This window comes from Podarcis melisellensis (genome assembly GCF_964234715.1).
Source record: "Podarcis melisellensis genome assembly, chromosome: 13".
In the NCBI taxonomy this organism is placed as follows: Eukaryota; Metazoa; Chordata; class Lepidosauria; order Squamata; family Lacertidae; genus Podarcis; species Podarcis melisellensis.
In genome coordinates this window covers 41,760,570-41,784,192 of record NC_138545.1, presented here as the reverse complement: position 1 = coordinate 41,784,192, position 23,623 = coordinate 41,760,570, and the positions used below count along the sequence as shown (strand labels likewise).

Sequence of the window (23,623 nt, the reverse complement as noted above, 5' to 3'; positions counted from 1 at the left end):
AGCCACTGAAGAAAAGACCTGTTCTTGTGTTGCCATACTCCAGACCTCTTTTGGGCACAGGGGGCACAGAAAGAAGGACCTTGGGTCCCATGGTCTGGGTTAGTTCATTTGGGGAGAGACTGTCCTTGAGGTATTGTGATCCTGGGGAGAAATAAGGCGCAGTGGAGTCTGCAGTGTCTTTAAAAATATGGTTTGTTAACATATATGTACAAATATGGTTTGTTAACATATATGTACAATCTGAGTGTACATAAAGGAAATGTAGTTTATAGCATTCTTAGGAGTAGCTTGTCCTTTCCTGCCACCTGCTACTGCATTCAGAGCCATCTTACGCACCACCTCTTTCTTCCTGCTTATCGCTTCCGTAGCAGCCCATAGAATTCTGCCCCATTCCTTCCCAACAAACCATTATATTTCAAAAAGGACAGATCTTCCTGTGACATCATGCCCCTGCCTCACCTTGGCAACCTGCCAATTCTCCCATCTCTGTCCACTGCTTGGGATGAGGGTGGGAAGGACAGCTTTTTTCATTGCAAGTGGTCCTCCTTGGCTCAGTTCCCCTTTGTTTCTCAGTGGCTCTGTACTTGGCCAGGCTGGTTTGCATAAGCTAGCCCACGAATTCCTTGTCTGACACAGATCTGCAGCTTGTATTTTCCCTTCATATCTCAAACATTATCTAAATACCACCGTTTATTAGTTTTTAATATTCGCTAACAGACTGAAGTGCCTCAGCTATAACAATACGAATGTGGTAGAGTCAGAAAAACTCAGCCATTGAATTAACTGTCTTTGCCATATCTGATGCTTTCAACCCTCCCACTCCCTAATACGTGTGCACACACACACACACTGGTTGGCCTCAGACGCTAGAGCCTACAGCCTGCCTGGCTCCTCCCATTTTTCTTCTTTTTGCAGTTCACCTCCTTGTACCTTGGGATGCTCTGGCTAAACTCCACTGAATGTGTTCCAAGCATTTTCCCACTCCCTTTGTCTCCTGAGATTTTACTTTTATTTTATTTTATGTTATGTTGCTCTTTGCATCTCTTTCCAGCGTACAATCTGATGTTTTAGTGAGACTGGTTGGGTCTCAAATCCTTACATCACTCTGATGCAGCCCCCAGACTTTCAAGCCATACAGTATTTCCCCAGCTCTAAACAAGCAGTTTTGATCTGATCACAAGTATGGCTTCCCTTCTCACTCATCACTTCGTTGCCAAAGAAAATATATTTGCTTTTTTGGCATGCGTGTCTCAGACAGTCTGTGGTTCATCTTGCAAGATTTGAAAGTGGCGGAGGGGAGGTTGCACATACCCACACCCCAAATCCCCTTCACATACACAGTTTTCAGCCAGCTGATAGGATGTTTAGCATTTCAAACAATCATTTAACTCTGACACACGCAGTATATGCTCTTGGAATGTGGTGTATGTATACTTGTGTCACTGTGTGTTGTCCACAAAACAGGGAACAGCTTAAGATGCTTCAGCAAATTCTGCCATTACTCAAAAATGTATGGTGAGAGATAGTACACCGAGATTCTGGGGTGGTAGGAAATGAAAGAGAACAACCAGAAAAAGTAATAACCTAATAAAATGATACAAAAAATAATAATTGTATTATTCACATGAATCTCTAATGCTTGTCAGCTATCCCATTACTTTTGCAGTCATTTGCCATAACACTGTACAATACTCTCTGCACAATTTTCCTTATTCTCTTCCAATAAATTAGCTAGTTGTTTTCCCTTTCTTGTTTTTCTTTAAAATGCAAGCTGAAAATACAAGAATCTCATGTGAGCCGTATCCTTGCAGATGCTCCCTGTGCTTAAGGACCGGAGCACCTGTTAAGTCCATATGCACCAGGGTGCAGTGTACTGAAAGCAGCTCCACTGTTCTGCATTCTGTGAATGAAAGCCCACCCACTCTGTGCAGAAAAATGGGGATCTTGTATGGTTTTGGCCAAGCGGGATCTACAGATCACACTATACATGTGAATTCTGATTGGCAGGAAATTTCAGAGGAAATGCACAATAATAAATGAGCCAAAGCTACAGTTGGGTTTCCATTTCTTTTTGTTCAGTCTTGGCTTCCAGTGGCCTGAGCTTAAAATGCCCGAGTGCAAAAGCTTTAATGTGCTTGCCCACTCCAGCTCATTGTTAGGTAATTTTTCAGTGTTGACTATACGTTTAGCCAGTAAGCTCTGGAGCAAGGCTCCATGTGTCTATGTGTCTGTCTCTCACTGGATTAGCCTCACAAGAGGCAGAAAAACAAGGCCCCAGAAAGGGGAACAAAGGATCTTCCACTCAGCCCAGAGGCCAACGCTCTGTCTCCAATTACCTAGGCTGAGCAGGGAGGAGGAGGGAGGAGGTGTGTCTGTGAGGGGAATACCATTTGATATGTGGTGTGTGTGCAGTGGACTTCACTAGAGTTTATAAGATTCCCTCCCGCCTGCCCTCCCCCCACACCATGGACAAAAGGGAGGATTCACTACAGATTCCACATTGCTTTTCAAGGGGATTTGTTATCGTCTATTCTTATTTCAGAGCCTTTTCCTAACGTAAAATGTTAAAGTTCTGCTGGATTTTGTGGTCACTGCAGCAACGTGAGCTGCCTTAGTAAGTTATCCACAGTGACACCCGCCCCTTCCATAAGTGGATTCGGACCAGCTGCATCTACAGAGGAGAGCATGAGACTACTGTACAATATAGCTTCCTCTATTGCCCCCCTGCACACTACCTATGAGAACTTGCATCTTGTTAAAGAGGTTCAAACCTTCCTTTGATTGGTTGGTACAGACACATGGTCCCTTTCTCCAGACCATTGTCTTGCTCTTCTTCCTTTATTATCTGAACTTTTCCCTATGCCAGTGGTGTCCAAACTTTTTTCAAAGGGTTTTTTAAGGATTTTACCCCAGGAAATAAACTGTAACAGGGGCCGGATTGAACCGACCAGCGGGCCAGATTAAGCCCCCAAAACAGACTTTCAACTTGCTTGTCCTATACACTTAAGAGTGTATCCTCTTGAGGCACCATCTTCCTTTAAACTAGAGAGCTCACATGCCTTACTTTACAGAGGGCAGACCTCAACTGTCCAATCCAGGTCCACTTTAAGGATAAAGAACCATGAGAAGGGAGAGGAGGGACCTTCAGGTTGACCATAAATACTGAGCCCTTGCACAGCACACTGAGCAGTCCCACAGACCACCTGGTCAGATTCTTTCTCTCCATGGTTAGATATATTGCATTCCTATTTAAATTATAGTAATTATGCATTTGCATCTACGCATGTAAATCAGCACACATTTTATACAAACCTGTTTCCTCTTTTTCTTTTTTTGGTGATGTGTTTTCTTTTTTGGAAGGGAGGGGGATGTATAAATGGCCACTCAGTTTTGAGCAGCTTTTATTCTGACAATTCAGGAATGATCTGGGCTATTACTTCGATTCTGCCCTGGACTCTACTCTTAACAGAATACTGGACACTCTGATTCCAATTTCTGCTATTGTGGCCATTTTAGTATCTTGAACCAAAAAAACACATACCTTCATCTGACCTATTTCACTGGGAAACATATTCTTCCTGGACCCTATCAGGCTTGGTTTGTGTATGTCAAGGCTCAAGCATTGCAAATAATGTCTGGCCTGGCCCCAAGCTAGCTAACGTCAGTTCTTGTAAAGCTGTGCCCACACTAATGCAATTCCAGTACATTTTCTTTCATAGCATCATCTTTTATTGTGGGCCCCATGCATCGCTGTACTTGGTACGGCACAAGCTCTGCATGCAGTCTCCTGTCCAAACTACATTCATTTTTTCTTTTCCTGTAATGGTTGAGTAGGCTGTTTTTTTACATTGGGGTGGGGGCAGGCTTAGTCTTTGCTTGGTGGTTGTTTAGAAATTGTGCCAGGTTTGTGCATAGCAATGCCTGGGTTACAGGTTCCCAGCCTTATGTTTGCTTAATGTGGGACTGCAGATGAAGGCCTCTGAATACTAGTTGCTGAAACACGCAAGTGAGAAGAGTGGGGTTAACAGACATGTCCTTGCAGGATTCTTATAGGCAACTGGTTGGCCACTGACAACAGGATGCTGGATTAGATGGGCCTGTGGGCTGATCTAGTGAGGCTCTTTGTATTTCAGGGGAGACGTATCAGGTGGGAACATTAACTGGGGGCTCATCCACACATATCTTTTGCCCTGTGCTTTCTAGGCAGAGGTCTGCGCTTTCCCAGTTCACATGCCCCACCGCCCACCCCGTTTTCCCTAGGAAAATCTGCTCTTCATGCTGAATCAGAACAAACGACAATTCAGGTTTTCTGTGGAATTTTTTTTCAGCAGTAAAAAGCGGGTTTTCTTGGGGAAAGCACTGGGGCAAAACGAAAAACGCTCGGACACGAAGCTTCAGAATGCAGACCTGTGCCTAGAAACACTACACAAAAAGGAAGTCTGGATGAGTCTTTAGCCCTCCACTTGCCCATCACTTATACCTACCGCCATCCTCATCCCACGGCCTTCTTTCTTCCTAGGTTAATGGTAAAGGGTCCCCTTCCATCATTTCTTCCATCTCTAACTGGATTGATGCATTTCTTTGCACTTATTTGCAAAACCAGCCTGACACAAAACCTGAGTTTCTCTTTCTCCCTTTGCCACTAAAGTTATCTCTGGTGTTACTAAGAAGGTGCAATCAGAGGTCCAACTTTTTCCTAAGAACCGTGCTTAGCACTAGCATTTAGCAAACAACCAAAGAGGTTCTGATAACAAATCGTTCCCCCTTTGCCGACCGGATTGAGTGTTTGAGAGCTGTGGCCCTTGCAAAGGCTTTGATGGCAAATGAACCCCTCTTCTCCTTAGGATGAAGCTATAATACGTCTGCACGCATCTTGTTGACTTCAGTGGAACAATGCGTAAAGATTGCCGCCTTCGTCACCTTTTTCGTGGCAAGCGTGTAGCAAGCTACAACAAAGGGTGTTCTGTGACAGGCAGGAGGAGGTGGGTAGGTGGAAGTGAAGGAGGAGGGTGGGAGGGAGCCAATAATCCTTGCTCCTCCCCCACCCCCACCCCATTCAGCTGGCCCATGGCCCCCTTTGATTCGTTTTGCCTGTACCAAGAGAAGGGACTTGCACTTGATATATGAAGTGTTTTCAAACGGAATGCTTGGAAATCTCCACAAAGACTTCTGTGTCCAGGCCACGTTATGCCTCCGCCTCCCCCACTTCCCCACTCCTGACCTACACCCCTCTCAGCTTCACATTGGCTTGCTTCTTTTTCTTCTTCTTCTGGCTCGATCTCAGAAGTCTGCCAAAGTGTAGGAAGGATGGGTAGATGGAGTGATCAGAAAGGTGTTCGGCTGCAGACGGACACCATCCAAATGCGTGGCTGGAGGTTGAAGTACAGGGACACTGATTATAAGGCTGCAACTTAGAAAAACCGATGACACACAGGACGGCAGTTTTCTCTAGGCAACTTGTGGCGAGTAGACTGTTAGCTTGCCCCTCTGCACCAGGGGTGAGGGAAGCTGTTTCAGCCTGCAATATTCTCATGGGCAATCTTGAGCACATGCCAGTAGAGGGTGGGGTGAGAAACAGATGCGATCCTTTACTTTGTTCAGTAGGCCTCACAACCGAGTCAGCGGTTCCTATGCACACCCGCATACATGCATTGCTTCATCTGGGCAGGTCAGAGGCGTTATCATAGTTTAAGGGCACATTCCAGCCCATCAAAAATAGTTAAAAGAGGCTGGGGAGAGGAAGCGTGGTCTGGGGAGATTCCCAAGGGCCAGACGGGGAGGCCTTGAGGGCCACTTTTGGCCCCTGAGCCTCCTCATTCCTGCCCTACACTCATCATGGTTGTGTAAAGCAGCAATAGTCATAACGAATGGTCCCTAAGCATGCACAGAGCTCTGGCTTAAGTTGAGCTGCAGCTTAACTTTGGAGCCTGTTTTCAGTGCCAAGTTTGGGCCAGGAATGTAATGTGTAATACCCAAGAAGAAAGTGGTTCTAGCTACTACGTATGGAGTGCATTTCCCTTGCCATCTAGGATTAGAAAGCAGTGCCTCCCCGCTTTTGGAATGCTTTCCCCAGGGAGGCTCGGCTGGCACCTTCATTATACACCTTTAGGCGCTGGGCAAAAAACATTCCTTTTCAACCAGGCCTTTGACTGATTAACACCTGATGCACTATTAAATGTGTTGTGGGAGGGGGTATTATTGATTTGTTTTTTCCTCTTATTTCTATTGTGTATTTTGTGTTTGTTATATTGTGGGGGGGAGGTTTATACCACCCTGAGATCTACGGATAAATACAAATTTACAGATTTAATAAATAAACACATAAAATAAAGCCAAGCACGTCTGAATCTGCTCAGCTGCTAAATGGGAGACCTGCAGGAAACACTGACCTAAGCTCATTGGAGGAAAGAGATAATACAAATGTCAGAAATAAATTTGTGAGTAGCTAGCCGCACTCCTGCCCTGTCTATCTTACAGAGTCATTCAATCACAGGTCACAGGATTTCTCTGAGGGATTGTCAAGGCTCAACCACCAGAGACAACCACCCTCCTCTTGTTCTCATGGTCATTTACCCTGGAATGAAAGAGGGAATCCTAAGGGTCATCACTGACACTCTTTCAAGCTATTTCATCCTCTCTTCTAGAGCATGTAAATATATTCCCAGAGTTCAAAAGTGGCTATCCCAGGACTTCTAATCATGTAAACAGGCCTTTGGTTTGTTCCATTGGGTAACTATGCTATTTCGTCTGTGCATTTCTCAGGCTTCCCTTCTTTGGTTTTGCTTAAGTCTTCCTCCTCAGTAACAGTGCTTCAAGTGATAAGAGCATATGCAGGAATGCACCCTCTTTGTAGTCTTGGAGCAAGCAGCTTGTAAAACGCCACATTCTCCCTACCCTTGGCAGGCATCAGGCATCCCATGGGAGGGCAAGCTGTTCCATCCCGTCTGACTCACAGTGCTGCTGAGACAGGGATGGGCGGGACAGCCAGGAATAACTAGGAGCAAGGATCGGACAAAAGTTCAAATATGGGTTTTCCCCGGCTGCCGACCTCACAGTGCCTCAAGTTTGCAGGGCTGCATCTGGTTAAAGGGTTGGGCTTTCTAGGACTGGGGTTCCTGGCTTGCGGGAGAGAACTTGGGGATCAGCCACGGAGACCCACCACAGTGAGCAGATGTGTCTAGTGCCTATTGCTTCATTTCTAGAGTAATCAGTACCTGGGCCGAAGCCTGCCCTGGGAGTTGCACTTCCTGGCCTGGAAGCCTTTCCCCTTCACATCCCTGATGTATGTACGAGAGCAAGTTGTGTTTGCTCAGTGGTCAAGATGTTAAACATTCCTAGAGGGTCTCTCCTTCTTAATTGCCTGGTATATTTCAGAGTGGAGCACTGGTCTTGAAAACAACTTACAGGCCCAAGCCCTGGCTGAACATCAGCCCTTCCCAAAGCTTCTCCTCTGCCAAGGGAGCCTTTCTAACCTCTATGATCACTCCCAGAATCCAGGGGTGTTGTTATGGGATGGTCCAGGGTGCCTGCACCCCAGGTTTTTGCTGTGGGTCCTGCCCACCCCATGTCTTTAGCAAGAGGCACCTCTAAAATGTTTTCCACTTGTTTTATTAATTAAAACTTGTTTTGAAAGAGTTTGTGCTCCTTTTGGGGGCAAGGTTTGATTTTCTGCAGGAAAACTTTTTTATTTTTATTTTATTTTTTATTTTCAATTTTCAGTTATATCTATTACAACAATTATTCAATCATAATTTTAACATTTCAAACTCCGACTCCCTTCCCCCTCTTTCTGTGGTTTTTTACATTTTTCATCATACGCCAAATTATTTCAACATATTCTTTTATATGTATTCCTGTATATATCCCATATATATTGAAACTGCAGGATTTTACATTAATCCTGCCAATGTCTTAATCTGTTTACAGTTTGTAAATACTCAATAAACCATTTCCATTCTTTTCTTAATTTTTTTTAAAACTTGATTTCTAATTATCCCGGTAAGTTTTGTCATTTCTGCGTAGTCCATTAACTTATGTACCGGTATCCACTCTTCTCCCGTCAGAACCTCTTCTTTCTTCCATTTTTCGGGAAATAACATTCTTGCACCTGTGGTTGAATACATAACTGCAGGAAAACTACTTGCTTTCTATAGCTTCCTTCCATTAACCGTATTACAGTTCTCTTAGATTTTTCCTGATCTGTGAAAGTTAGTTGAATTCTTTCTTGAAGTTGATTGTGGTGGGAATTCAGCAGTGGTGGCTGATAGGTGAAACTTATATGCGCTTGGAAATGCAAGTTACTTTGACACTAGCCTTTTTCTGCAATTGCCATCCTTTTTTCCATTTTTATGGAGAATCTGGAAAGCAAAATTGTTAAGATTGTTACAACCCAGTGTTTACTATGTTGCCTTCCCTGTTTTTAAAATGATTCCCTCTACCAATGAGAGGCAACTGCAGCTTCATTGTGAGCTAGCAACACACTATTTTGACTTTCAGGGCTCCTGTGCCTTTAATTAAATGTTTCCCCTTTTCTGATAGTGACTAGTTTATTGCTGCCTATTGATGGCGAAGGGAAGTAGCGATGAATTCTTCCTTGAATAGCCTCTTTAAATTGTCCAAACAGTGGAACCTTGGTTTTTGAATGTAATCCGTTCCGGAAGTCCGTTCGACTTCCAAAACGTTCGAAAAGGGTCAAAGGGCTGTCAGCAAGTTCAATGGGGAAAATTTAGAAACATGTCTCGGAAGCCGTTCAGCTTCTGAGGCACATTCGAAAATGGAAGCATTCACTTCCGGGTTTTCGGCATTCGGCTTCCGAAATGTTCGGCAGCTGAGACTTTCAAAAACCAAGGTTTGACTGCATCAAGTTCCGTTCCTGCAGTGGCAAGGAGGCATTAATTACTGATTTCTTCGCATTTTTTGTTTGTTAATGTCTTCCAGTGGAATAGTGCTACTTAACGTTAACAAATGAAAATAAAATAATGCAAGGAAACCAGCAATTAAAGCTTATACCCTACCTATAGGGAAATAAACAGGCTCTTTTTCTAAAGCCCTGACTTGGGTTTACTGCCTTGCTGAGAATGAAGCCATTGGGAGGCAGATTGTGGCAAGTGATAGGGCCTTACGCTGGCTGAAAGGCAGTCCAGTCTTTATTATTTACATGTAGCAAGAATGACCCTTGGCGCCAGAGACCAATTCTGAAGCAGGCCGTGTATGCATGCCTACTGGGAAATAAGCCCTGTTGAGTCCAACATTTCTGAACAGAAATTCCTCAGGATACATTTTTCTTTGTTTCACCCGCCTTCCTAGAAAAAGGCGAGTTTGCATAGTTTTCTCACATTTTTCCTTTCTCTTCCCCACCCTACCCTGTGATACCTTAGAATGACACCAGGTCTGGGACTGTGTGTAGGATGGAATATGGTGACAAGGCTTCCAGCACAGTTACTGCTCCTATTACCACTTGCAGTGACTGCATACATGTCTGTGTGTGTGCATGCACACACACAACAAAAAAGTTGGGGGAGGGAGGAAGCTGTGCTACTGCTGCTAATGGTGAATCACACCCCCACATATTCTACTACAGGGGTAGCCAACTTAAGCCTGGGGGCCGGATACTGCCCAATCACCTTCTCAGTCCAGCCCACAGATGGTCTGGGAATCAGCGTGTTTTACATGAGTAGAATATGTCCTTTTATTTAAAATGCATCTCTGAGTTATTTGTGGGTTCTGCCTGGTGTTTTTACATGAGTAGAATGTGTGCTTTTATTTAAAATGCATCTCTGGGTTATTTGTGGGGCATAGAGATTAGTACATTCCCCCCCCCCAAAAAAAATATAGTCTGGCCCACCACATGGTCTGAGGGATGGTGGACCAGCCCATGTCTGAAAAAGGTTGCTGACCCCTGTTCTACTCCCTATGGAAAAATTTGGTGAAACACTTCCTCCAATTTTCTATCCACAAATAGGATAGAAACAAAGTTTCATGAAAGGTCTTTTAGGCTATAAACGTGTGGGAGCTATGGGCCACAAATTTTTTTATGGGCTACTGATTCTTGTTGGTTTATTTGCAAATTTGCCTCTGCTCCCAACCAGTTCTATGGCTACAAGGGGGCTAGCTGGGTTTCTTACCCCCAGGCCATTGAAGCTCCCAGCCTGTGTGTGTATATGTGTATGCAAATATGCATGGGGGTGTGTGTGCCAAGCTGGGTCTTTGACCCGGATGAAATAAAACCTAGTTTTGCCCCTGCCCAAATATGCTTGCTAAACTTTTGGCAGTCTAACCTAGCATGGGTGGAAAGTTCCCAAAGTGTGGGTTCATAGAGAATTTAAAGCAGTGGTCCTTTCTTTGGGTCAGGCTTTGAGAATATTATGAAAGCTTATCGACCTCCCTGCCCAGAAAAATGCACATAAACGCATACACAATTTTGCATCTGATTTTATTTTATTGTGTTGGGGAAGTTATTTCCTTTTGTGTCCGGCTCACATACTCCCTGAAGCCCGTGCATTACTATGGGAAAAGGAAGGTGGGAATGAGAAAGAGGAAGTTATGAAGAGGTGCCTGGGGAAGATAGAAAGTCTTTCAGTTCATTCTGTGCACCAGGGGGTGAGGACAGGGCCCTGGAGACAGGCAGATGAAAGAGAAACCTTCTGGTGTGCCTTTGAAAGGGCTTCTTCTGACAGCCCAGTTCCTGAGAAATCCTTGAGCCAGGAAGGCAAAGGGGAGAGGGGATGGCCTTGTTATCAAGAAAGAAAACAGAGCTGGCTTGATTAATGTATGGCAGGCACGGCTGGGCCAGCAACTGGCATATTTGGTTGAAAAAGCTTTCTGTCAAAAAGGCTTGGAATACTGGGAGGGAGGAGGCAGGCAAGGTGAAGCACAGACAAATGAGATGAATCTCCTTCCTCCTGGGCCGTGTTCAGAAAGTGGTGGGGGGGGGATGAGTGTTCAGACCCCTGGGGTCTCACTTGTGGGGTGCCTCAGGGTTCTGTCCTCTCCTCCATGCTTTTTAACATCTACATGCAGCCGCTGGGAGAGAGAGATCATCAGGGGGTTTGGGCTGGGTGTTCATCAGTACGCGGATGATACCCAGCTCTACCTCTCTTTCAAATCAGAACCAGTGAAGGCAGTGAAGGTCCTGTGTGAGTGTCTGGAGGCGGTTGGAGGATGGATGGCGGCTAACAGATTGAGGTTGAATCCTGACAAGACAGAAGTACTGTTTTGGGGAGACAGGAGGCAGGCAGGTGTGGAGGACTCCCTGGTCCTGAATGGGGTCACTGTGCCCCTGAAGGACCAGGTGCACAGCCTGGCAGTCATTTTGGACTCGCAGCTGTCCATGGAGGTGGAGGTCAGTTCTGTGTCCAGGGCAGCTGTCTACCAGCTCCATCTGGTACGCAGTTTGAGACCCTATCTGCCTGCAGACTGTCTCTCCAGAGTGGTGAATGCTCTAGTTATCTCTCGCTTGGACTACTGCAATGCGCTCTACGTGGGGCTACCTTTGAAGGTGACACAGAAACTACAACTAATCCAGAATGTGGCAGCTAGACTGGTGACTGGGAGCGGCCGCCAAGACCACATAACACCGGTCTTGAAAGACCAACATTGGCTCCCAGTACGTTTCCGGGCACAATTCAAAGTGTTGATGCTGACCTTTAAAGCCCTAAACAGCCTCGGTCCAGCAGACCTGAAGGAGCGTCTCCACCCCCATCATTCCGCCCGGACACTAAGGTCCAGTGCCGAGGGTCTTCTGGTGGTTCCCTTGCTGTGAGAAGCCAAGTTACAGGGAACCAGGCAGATGGCCTTCTCAGTAGTGGCACCTGCCCTGTGGAACGCCCTCCCACCAGATGTCAAAGAGGAAAACAACTACCAGACTTTTAGAATACATCTGAAGGCAGCCTTGTTTAGGGAAGCTTTTAATGTTTGATGCACTATTGTATTTTAATATTTTGTTGGAAGCCGCCCAGAGTGGCTGGGGAAACCCAGCCAGATGGGTGGGGTATAAATAATAAATTATTATTATTAACTAGGACATGAAGGCTAGATCTATCGGTGCCATGATTGCTTAATGCATGCAGGGACGTACCTAGGGGTTAACCTGGTTGGCCCACCAAGCGCGCAAGCCCAAGTGGGGAGCAAAGATGGCACCTCTCCACTCTGGCCTGGAATGCCCACCCACCTGTCTGCACACTGCCTGGGCCACTCCTCCACTGCTCTGGGTAGCTGGGCAAGGTGCACAGGTTTTTCTGTGTGCCTCGGCAAAGGAATCTGGTCACTGGCGTTGACCATTGCGCAAGGGAGAGGTGGCACCAATACAGCTCCTTGCCAAGGGCACAAGGGAGCCTAGGTACGTCTCTGAATGCAGGTGGGGAATCTGTGGCCCTCCAGGTGTTTTTAGACTACCATCAGCCCTAGCCAACATGGAGGGCTTTGTCATGAATCCAGTCAGATGCTTTGCTTCCACAAATCTGCCCGATCAGCCTTCCCCAACCTGGTGCCCCCCAGCACTACAGCCTGCACCATCCCTGTCCATTGGCTCCACTGGTTGGGGATGATCAGAGCCAGATTCCAGCATCTGGAGTGCTGGGGAAGGCTGTTGCAAAAAGACTGTTTCAGAATTATGCAGCTTTAATTATTCAATAAGCTTCTCCTGATTTTCAATCAGAATTTATGAATGACCTACCCTGTGTCACATGCTGTTGTCATTTAAAAAAATTCTATGTTGTTTATCTTAATTTATGGCGCTGTGGATTGCACAGAAGCAAGTGGAGACAAAAAAAGATGATCTAAATGACAATAAGGCAAGATATGAGGGGTGAGCAGGGGTGAAGGAGAAAAGAAAAGAAAAGAAAAAACTCAATTTATTATTGATGGCACCGAGAACTGCATCCAATGATTTGTTAAACTGAACATCATTAGGGTAAGGCACAGAGCCAAGGTCCTAATCATTTGCATTCATTAGCCACCCCCTGGCATTTTCGTTGGCTTTGAGGATGCCTTGGACAAATGCCAGACAAATTGTTATAATCATTTCCCCTAAATTGCTCCTGGAGTTTCAATGGGCTGCCCAATCCCGCTCATGGCAGACTTTTATGCATAGTAGTGGCCTAATCGGTTGTTAAACAGCTGTAGTGAGCCATCCCAGAGGTGGTTGCAATTTAGAAGCATCCCAAATCATGTTAAGCATTTTGAAGATCTGCATAGTTAATGATGTAGCTAATTCTCACCCTAACCCATATCCCACCACCCCCCACCCCCAAAAAACCTGAAATATGCCATTGGAAAGTTTCTAAGCGTGTTCAACAGAAGCCTCTTAAAAACCAGCTCAAGATGGTCCTGAACCCCTGGCCTACCTGGCAGCAGGTTAGTGTGTCAAGTCCAAGTCCAGGGGTCAAGCCATACAAGCAAAGTCCAGGAAACACAGTCCAGCGTCTAGCCAAGTCTGAAGTCCAGCAGTCAGAATACAGTCCCGCATGATACCCAAATCACAGTCCCATAGAGGTTCATCAACGTGGGCAGTAGAGCATCCATAGCACCTCAGTTCTGCTTCCCTTTTGTACTTGGCATGCTGGTTGCAGCATTTGGGCTTGATGTAGGCATGTGACTCTCACCTGTCCCAAGCCTTCTCCAGCTGAGGAATCACACCTGGAGCCAGCAAGCCCCACCTAGCCAGCTAGGGAGCTTGGGCTCTGCACCCTTGTATGCCTCAGCCTCCTAGAGTGCCTCTCCCACTGCTCCCTACACCTCAGAGGCCACTGCATTTGTGGAGACAGGCTCCTCTTGTGATGGGTTCTGCTGCTCTTATTCCTGTACCTTGACATCCCCTTGCTATCCTCTGTCATCCTGTGAGTACTTCCTTCTCCATCCCAACGTTTGCCCCGGTGTGTCCCATTCCCTGCTACACCCCTCGTGTTGGGATTCTCTTTCTCCTCCCCATCATCCTGCCAATGCAAAGATGTTGGCACTAGACACAGGTACACCCCTCCCCCTGCTTTAAGACCTTGAGTGTTCTGACAAATGCCTGAACGCAGTTAGTGTGTAGAGCACTTCTCATGATTTTTCCCTTTCAGCATTAGGCAAAGTCCTTTTTATTTTCCCCAAGCTTTTTAGATGCAGTCTTAGTCCTGTGGTATGTTTCATTTATGATTTTGTGGCTTTTACTTGTTTTATTTTACGTTGTTTTGTATATACATTTTAATTGTTTTATTCTCTTTGTAAACTATCCTGGGAATATAACCGAAGAGTGGTATAAAAATAAACAAACATGGAAAATTCACTGTATAAATGTTTCAAAAAGAAACAACAGATGCACGAAGGAGCAAATTTATATGTACAAATATGTAAATGCTACATATTATTACCAGCATGCTGATGGTTTGAGTTTCCATTTTGAAAGAAATTAGAACAAATTTCTGTGCCAGTGTTGCACCTTAGATTGTATATGTGCATAGCTGTCAACTTTTCCCTTTTTTTGCGAGGAAAAGGGAAACGTTGACAGCTATGTGTACATGTAGTTTGGTCTCTTTTGCGCTCATCATTACCTTCATAGGTAATGGGGCAGACAGCAGATCAGTGCATGATGGAGGGGTATAGATTTTTTGGGGTGAAAACATTTTTATTTTATTTTTTACACCACAATAAAACAACATACCAGTAACTCACAACACATCAACCATGTTGCTTAAAAACATAAAATCAAATTCTTAAAGTTCAGTCCAAAAAAATATTTCCACATAGTAAAAATGAGATCTCAGGGCATTATAAACACAATCATATTGATACATATAATCCAAAACTGTTATCACACATTATAGAAAATGTGGTTTAGAATTCCCTTTGGTCTCACAAATCTGGCACATCAGCTTTTCATCCAGGGCTATTGTCCATGTTCTGGGGTATCATGCTTCAATTTTCAAGTCCAAGGCAGTACGCCATCGCATGGCTATTTCTATATGTGTTGCCACAAGGAGGAACGTTTAAAGTTCTCTGTGAGCAATAGGTGGAGCAGGCATGTCATTTATTCCAAATAAAGCAAGTTGAGGGGAAGGTTGTAGATCTGTTTTGTATATTAAACTCAATTCTTTAAATAACAAAACCCAAAATGGGTAAACAAATTTGCAAAACCACCACATACATATGTAAAATCCAGTCTCCCCACATCCCCTTCAACAGGTTGATGTTGCTCCTGGTATCTTGTGGGATGAATTCACAAGGGAGGAAAGGCCACCTATTGTAAGTGTTTCAAAAGATTCTCTTAATTGGGCTGAAACAGTTTTAAAAGTCGCTCCCCCTCCCCAAAGCATGTTCCATTTTTCATTAGAGATTCTTAATTGAAAGTCTGTTGGAGGGGTATTTAGCTCTATGACCATCAGCTCCCTTTTGGATGTTCTATACATCAGTGACACCTGCCATTCCACTCACTGAAACAACCCTGTTTTACCTGGGAGAAGTCAGCTTTGTGGACCACACAGAATTGGCTCCCTTAAATCAGAGCTCTCATCAGGATTCCTGAAGTTAACTTTCTTCACACATCAAACAACAGCTTAAGAGGTAGACACAGTTATCAGGACTGTGGCGTGGGATAAAAGGTTTAACCCCCGCTCTCCCACGTACTGTGTTCCAACATCTGCTATTTCACTTAATGTAGTTTGGTTTAAGATGGGTGATTTGGCTGTCTATCTGTCTCTGAAGGCTGCGCACCTTTGGAATGGATGCCAAGTGCTTTGTAATATTTGTGTGTTCAAGGTGAGTCTTCCCCGGGGCCATCCTCAGCCTTTCATTCTTTGGCCATCATGGGAGATAACTGGAGAGGAAGTGCTTTTCCCCAGCCCCTCTCTAATTATTGCCAAGACCCTGAGCAACAGAGGCACCTTTTCTGCCCTCTGTCACTTTACATCCTGACATTGATGGACTGAGGGCAAAGAAGCAACTGCAGCTCCTGGCTACTACTATGAAGCCAGTGCAGTTGATCAGATGGAAGAGCTGGACTTATCCTTGGTACCTGAGTTCAGATTTCATCTCTTGGAAGAGCTGGACTTATCCTTGGTACCTGAGTTCAGATTTCATCTCATACGCTGACTCTGCTTCACATAGCTGAAAATAGGAATTAGAGTGGTCTACCTCAAATGGGTATTGTGCAAGTGACATAAGGATATATACTATGAATAATTGTTTCACAGCAAGAGCTAAGGATCTTTTGTCTGTACTATTTCTTTTGAATCTCACTCAAGCCTTCATTGATACATCCCACCATTCACTTCTCTCGGCTTTTTGGAGTACCATTTTGTCATGTATTTCTTAATGGTTATGTTTTTGGTTTTTTAAAGTGTATTTGAATGGTCCTACTTTCCCCCTTTTTCTTCTTTCTGTAGAAGTTCCCCAGGGATCACTCCTCTTCTTTTCCCCTCTTCATAATCTCCCTCTTGGTTCCATTATCCATTCATTTGGTCTTCAATACCACCTTTATGCCAAGGACCTACAACTCCACATTCTTTACCTGATCTTTACCCTTCATCACTTGGCCCCAGTCTCTGCTATCTCTCCTTGGATGAGTGCCCATTGTCTCAAACTTACCTCTGCCAAGTCTGAGCTACTGTTTCCCCTCCTTTTTCTCAGCCATTTCCAACATCATTTTCTCTTGTTCTTGCTAACATTGCAGAGTGTTCTGGTAGGGCTCAGAAGTACTTTTTAAAATTCTTCTCTGTGTCGAGGTTCTTTCAAAGGTACTGTTGATGTTTTCAGATAATTCATATATCTACGATGTGCTCTTTCATTTCTGTTGATGCCATTTTGTTCTTTTTGTTTTTTATGACATACCAGTCAAAGAGAGTTGGGGGTGCTAATTTGGCTAGAACAGCTGGAGGTATTTAACCCTTTCTGCCCATACCATTGTCCTAGTATAAATTATCTCCCTCAAGCTGCTGTAGAAATTGCAAGACTGCTGTGAAGCAGTCCTGTGAATTGTATTTCAAGATTTAGTAGGTTCCTATCAAGGCCCAGGAAAAGAAATTGCTGGTGACAATTGTGCAACAGACAAATAAACATCTTCCTCTATGCCATGACGCTTCACATCTCTGAAAATGTGTTGTCTGAACAGAGCCTTATGCCATAACAAGACACGACTTGGGAGATGTGTGACCAATATCTTCCACAGTACTTAAAAAAACTTTTTAGTAGTCATATCCAGTGAAGGAATTGGATTGGGAACATGGCACTGTAGAGAGAGGGCAGGGGAAATCATAAACGCATCATATAGATACTGTACCTATTTGTTTTCCCATATGGGGCAAAGAGCAGTTTTAGGTGGTGGAGTTTCAGCTGTAACTGGCAGTAGAGTTGCAAGAGGGGAGGTTAACACCTCTCTTCCTGTCCTGCATTGTCTCTCTGATTTCCCTATACACACTAGGCTACTATTAATCTTTACAATAAGAAAACAAGAAGTAAATACAGTGGTGCCCCGCAAGACGAACGCCTCGAAAAGACGAAAAACCCGCTAGACGAAAAGGTTTTCCGTTTTGGAGGTGCTTCGCAAAACGAATTCCCCTATGGGGTTGCTTCGCAAGACGAAAAAATCTTGCATCCCCCCGCAGGTTTTTTTCCGCTTTTTCCGCCCTTTTCTTAAGCCGCTAAGCCGCTTATCAGCTGTTCCGCTGATAAGCCGCTTGACAGCTGTAGCGCTAATCCGCTAAGCTGTCAATGGGCTTGCTTCGCAAGACAAAAAACCGCTAGACGAAGAGAATCGCGGAACGAATTCTTTTCGTCTAGCGAGGCACCACTGTAATTCATTCAAGCCATGTCTCCAGGATGCCATAAAAGTGAAGGACAGTTGTTGAGTGCGTGGCAGGCTCTTTGTGATCCACAGCTGCTCTTGCTAAGAAATATTGGTTTACTCAGGTGGCAGGGTGGTACAGTCCCTTGAGGGGTGCCACCTTTTTTCTTCTAAATTATCTTTATTTCAGTTTTCTGCTGAAGAGGGCTGGAGCCTCGCATTGCTTCTGCTTGCTCACCCAAGCAGCCTTAGCTGCTATTTAAAAAAGCAAGCAGAAGTACTTTCTGTAGCCTTAGGAGATCTAAGCCATTTTGACCAGGCTAGCAAGAATTCAAGGAGGACATCCTGAAGGTCTCTTCCTCCCAAGTTATATTTATCCACCAATCTGTGCTGCTGCCAGCCAGTTTGATTCAGAAGTGAAGTGCTCAAAACTAGAGTCCTGTTCAGGTGTTCAAAGAATGCGTAAGGGCATAAAATGTGTAGAAGGTTGGGGGTGCATGTGCAAGGGACCATTGCCTGTGATATCTTAATCCCCGCTGCTCCATACCAGACCTCCCCATGTTGAGTGGAAAGGTCTGGATGGCATTTGTAGGCACAACTGGCTGAACATGCTTACAAGCCCCTGCCCTGGTCTGAGACCCCTGTGTTACCCTGCAATCTTGGAGAGGCTTTTTAAATACACTTAGCCCAACAGTGGCTGGGAATGCTGTGGTCCTGGCTGGTGTGCGTGTCCTCATGTTCACTACATACTTTGTGAAATTATGCTCTTGCATATTCTTTGAACCTCTGAAAAGGGCTTAGGGGTCATGCAATCTGTGCTCCTCCAAGTCGCCCTTCCTGAACAGCAATCCACAAATGCATTCACCATGGATGTCATGGAAACTGCTCCTCGCAACTCATGTCTCTCTTCCTCACTTGACAGGACTGAGTGAACTCAGAAGGATGTGGCTCAGGCAGGCATTTAAAGTTTACTGCTGTTTGGATCATTAAGGCAAATTCTGAAGATGTGGACAAGCAGGAAGGTGGACAAGCCACTCTGAAGAAGCATTATGGGTAGGTACCACTAATCTTATCTTTGCTAATTGGAGCTAGTAGATTCCAGACTGAAAACAAGTGGGCAGAGTCGGTTTATAACTTTTATTTTAAGTGTGTGCAGGTTGTATTTAGACATGGCAATTATTGTGTTAGTTTTCTTGGTTATAATGCTAGTGCTTCTGTCCCAGTTTCTAAAGTTCCTTTTATTCTCCATTGCCTGTCGCATGTGGATTTTTGATTGATATACTCCCATTTCACACTGAATTTCCTTCACACCAGTGGGTGTGTTGTGACACAACAGAAGACGTCATCAGATATGTTGCCACCCCTCCTTTATGCACACGTGCACTTCTGTTCCCCCATGATTCATCCATATGAAGAGCTGGAATACTGTCCCAAATTTTGTCCCACCATTTTTTGGTTTTACAGGGATGCAAACGGATTTTATCTGGAAGCAATTAATGTGGAAGTGAGCTCTAAACTTACGTAGATTCTGCTAGATTGCAGTTTGCAATGTTAGAATGAAAATGTTTTCTTAGTCTGAACTTTGCTGGAAACATCCAGAGAAAAGGGAGGAGCGAGGGAAAGAATTGTGCAGGGAATGATGTTATATCTTTTGGAATTATTATTATTTAGTATAGCTTCTGCCCTTTTATTTGATGGGAACTCTAGCTCAGGCTAGCCTCTGAAAGCTTAGAAGAGCAGGGCAGCATTCTGAAATGGTAACCACTGTTTGTAAGATTGTTCAGTCAATTATTGGTACTGCTGTTTGCATTACAGATGACTGAAGACCAAACTGTCTTTATCAAGCCTGATCCAATGAATGCTTACTCCAAAGTGATTGGGTCTCAGGGCTCATCTATAGCTCAGTTGGTTAGAGCGTTGTGCTGATGCTGCCAAGGTTGCAGGTTCTATCGCCTTAAGAGACAGCTGCATATTCCTGCATTGCAGAAATCAGGACTAGATGATCCTCAGGATCCCTTTCAACTCTGTGATTCTGTTCTAATATTGTCGCACCACTTTCCCCTGGGAAAGTGTGATCTTTACCACTCAGCTGGAGCAAACATCAATTCATGGATTAACATTTGCTCTAATAATTCAGGCTTTCCTGGGGAAGCCAACAGAGCAAACAGAAAACTGCTTGGACTCATGCTTTGTAGGCATGGGACAAGCTGAAAATCTCTTGGGCATCTGCTGAAGTGTGGGTGAGCCTTATTTGAGTTCAGTTGAGTTTATTCTCATGTAAGTGTGCATGGATTACAGTCTTAGAAGAATACAGTGAGGAATCAATGTTTGTAATCATGAAAGTTAGGAAATGTTATAATTGGAATGGAGAGGGCTTTGTGTCTCAAGAAAAATTGCGAGAAAACTTGAAACTATTTTCTTCATATATAAATAAAATACCTTTTTACCCAGAAACCAGAGATGCTTTATAATACATGTGGTCGTATTATGCATTTCCTGTTCCCATTTTGCCCATTTCTGAGCAAATACCTCTGCTGAAAGTGATACAAACCACCACTTTGAGTTTCCATTGTTGGCTCCCGTATTAATTCTCTCACCTGTGTTGCACAGTTTTCACTCTTCACCTGCTGTTATCAACTGCCTTCCCTTCCCCCCTGTAAAGCATTGAGGGACTTTTCGTGCAAAACGAGCTTTCTGTGTGAAGTTTATTCAATCATGTTTACTGCGAAGGAGGAATTTATACAACCAAGTGGAGCAGGGTGGGCGTTCCTCTTTGCACTTTATGGCGCAGTGTCTCTGTCCACAGGGCACTTATTAAAATGGGAAAGCCAGAATTTGAACAAGGTGTATTGGGTTGGTGTTTAATGGTGAAATGGCCTGCCTAGTCTAGGTCATTACACTGATAGAATAATTGCATGTTAGGTTTATAGAGGACCTTTATTAACCAAAGGATAGTGAAGTATAGTTGATAGGCTTCTGAGATGAAACCACAGCTTGAGTGAAGCACATTAGCCAGTTAACAGCTGCACCACAATGGTTCAAAGTTGCCCTAAGGGTCATCTAATCAGTGTAACCATCTGCGATGGCAGGTTTCCGTAAACATAATCCTTATCTTCAGTTATCTAGACTTTGGTATCCTACTTGAAAAATAAAGACAGGGTACATGCAGTTTCTCTCAACTTTCCATCTTGCATACACACCAGTTTATGGAGTTAGCTGCTCTGGTAGCTTCCTCTGATATAGGCTGCTCTACAATCCTCCTTCCTAGCTGTGGTCATCTCCACCTGGAAACTCAGACCTCCAACAAGAGGTTGTCAACTTTTTTGAGTCCATGACCAACTACATTCTTTCTGCCCCTGTGGGGCTCAGGGGCTGGTTATGTCACCCCTTGCCTGCAGAGCTGGCAGCCTCTCATCCTTTTTTGATCACTCTTGTAGAGTGTTTCCTCAGCCTCCTCTCTTCTCCCCTCTCCTTGGGAGTCCTCTGGGCAATCACTGCTGCTGCCCCTGGTCTCTGAGCTGCCCCCCACGCCCCAAAGAGAGGTGCCTCCTCACACTGCCCCACAGGGGCCTGGGACTTGTCCATACATTCCCAACAGCAAGGGCTGGCAGATTGGCTGGCTGGGCTCCCTCGCTTACTTACTTACTTGGAGGCCACCTCAGCTGGCAACCAGCACCCCCTGGCCAGCCCCAGAGGCACCATTCACCTGGGGAACTTGTAGCCAGGGCTACTGCAACAAATAGCTGAGCAAGCCTTTGGGAGGCGGAGACGTGAGAGGGCATCAGAGGAAGGAGGGAAGGAAGGAAAAAAGGACAGAGACCAGTGTTACTTGGGCACCCTGACCATAATTTAAGGCACCTCAGCATGCCATGGAACACCGGTTGAAAACCATTGCCTCCAACCATAGTGATCCAAGAAGAAGCTCACCAAGATTCACAAGACAAATCCTTGGTTATTCCAAAGAGGGCAGCCCGCAAAAGCATTCAAGCAGATGCGCCAGCTAGACTTCTCAAGGTTCAGGCCTTAAAGATGTAATTAAGAGAACATGTGTAACTTTGAGGCCAAAATTAGTGAGAGATAGATGGTTTCATTTGATTCACAAACCTTTATAGTTGAAGAAGATCCATGGTGCCACCCTTTCATGTGTGTTGCTTAGCTGAAATGTTATCCTCAAATGGCTGTCGTGGGGTGGGATTTCAGACAAAAGGGAAACAATCTCTGTTTTAGAGTCAGTTACGGAAGAGGTACACATCCTATTGGTTTCAATACGTGTCAAATCCTATTGGCACAAAACACACAGACATTCTACTATGCTACTGCAGAACTGCCTGACAGGCAGATGCAGTCTATCTCCAGAACACGATTTTTATATACGATGGTACCTCGAGTTAAGTACTTAATTCGTTCCGGAGGTCCGTATTTAACCTGAAACTGTTCTTAACCTGAAGTACCACTTTAGCTAATGGGGCCTCCTGCTGCTGCCACGCCGCCGGAGCACGATTTCTGTTCTCATCCTGAAGCAAAGTTCTTAACCTGAAGCACTATTTCTGGGTTAGCGGAGTCTGTAACCTGAAGCATATGTAACCCGAGGTGTATGTAACCCGAGGTACCACTGTATTATTCTCCCTGGCCTTATATTTGTGTGCTGGTCTTTTTATAAAAGAGGTGGCTTCATGTGATGCAGAGAGCTCCTGTTGTGGTTGTGAAATTTTGGTGTGATGCCACTTTTAGTGGATACAGATGACAACACAAATCACCACTGCTCTGTTGGGGGCTGGTGCTTTGAGTCTTTTGTAGAATAATCCCTTTTATCAAGTCAGTACAGTGGATTGAACTCACTTTGGCCAAGTAGCCTACAAGACCAAATTTCCAGTGAATTCCAGTACGAGACTCCCGACAGCTTTGCTCACAAGGATTATAGGAACATGCAAGCCCACTCAACACGACAATGCAATCATCCAGCAAGTGAGAGGTGCTGTATAGTTTTCATCTGGAAAATAGCATGGAGGGAAAGAGTTAAATCCCTTCTTCCCCAGTGCCACAGTTCTGATATGAATCTCAGACTCACATGTGCACATGCACACACACAGACAGGGCTGCTGTCCATTTTTTAAATGAGTGCAGAAGATCAGTATCATGGAACTCCTGAGTCCCACGTAGCCTGGCTCTGAGATTCTCAGGATGCTGAATTCTGTGTGCCACACCAATGCTCTATGACTGTGGAACAGCCCTATTCCTGACACAGCATGCCTTTAAAGGACCTCTACGCCCAACGAGAGAGAGGGATTGTGTTTGTACAGCAGCTGAGCTCCACGTGGGAAGTCAGAGGGATGTAAAAGCAGCAGTGTGCAAGACTTAGACCCTGCTGAGGCATCTGCGAAGGGCATGCCCCGGCAGCAGGCGAGGCAGGGAGGGTCCCTGCAACCTGCTGCTTGGACTTTGACTGTAGGCATGTCTGGGGCACATCTTGGCTGACTCTGTCGTGTGTGAATGGCCTGAGCTGTGAGCACAGGACTGTGTTGGCTTCGGAGCTGAAACACATCCTGTGAACGTGTCAGAATGTGCGGATGTTTCTCATTCTGACATTTGCAGGGGAAAGCACAGTGGTGGTTGCCTGAAACAAGGTTTTCAGCCTTTTCACCTTACTCTAAGTCTGGACAGCTGGTTCTAGGAAAACCAACTTTGGGCTTATGGCTTAAGTTGAGTTTAACCCCGGGTAGGTAAATGTAAAGGGACCCCTGACCATTAGGTCCAGTCGTGGCCGACTCTGGGGTTGTGGCGCTCATCTCGTTTTATTGGCCGAGGGAGCCGGCGTACAGCTTCTGGGTCATGTGGCCAGCATGACTATGCTGCTTCTGGCGAATT

At 45.0% G+C, this 23,623-nt stretch overlaps 1 long non-coding RNA gene across 3 annotated transcripts in view; it reads left to right on the top strand.

Annotated features, from left to right (window-relative positions):
• Positions 1–23,623, top strand: part of LOC309354383 — a 63,941-nt gene that overhangs the window by 6,733 nt on the left and 33,585 nt on the right. For all 3 annotated transcript variants that reach the window (XR_014162229.1, XR_014162230.1, XR_014162231.1), the window contains one exon: positions 18,681–18,811. This is a non-coding gene — a long non-coding RNA (uncharacterized lncRNA). The remainder of the gene's footprint in view (positions 1–18,680; positions 18,812–23,623) is intronic.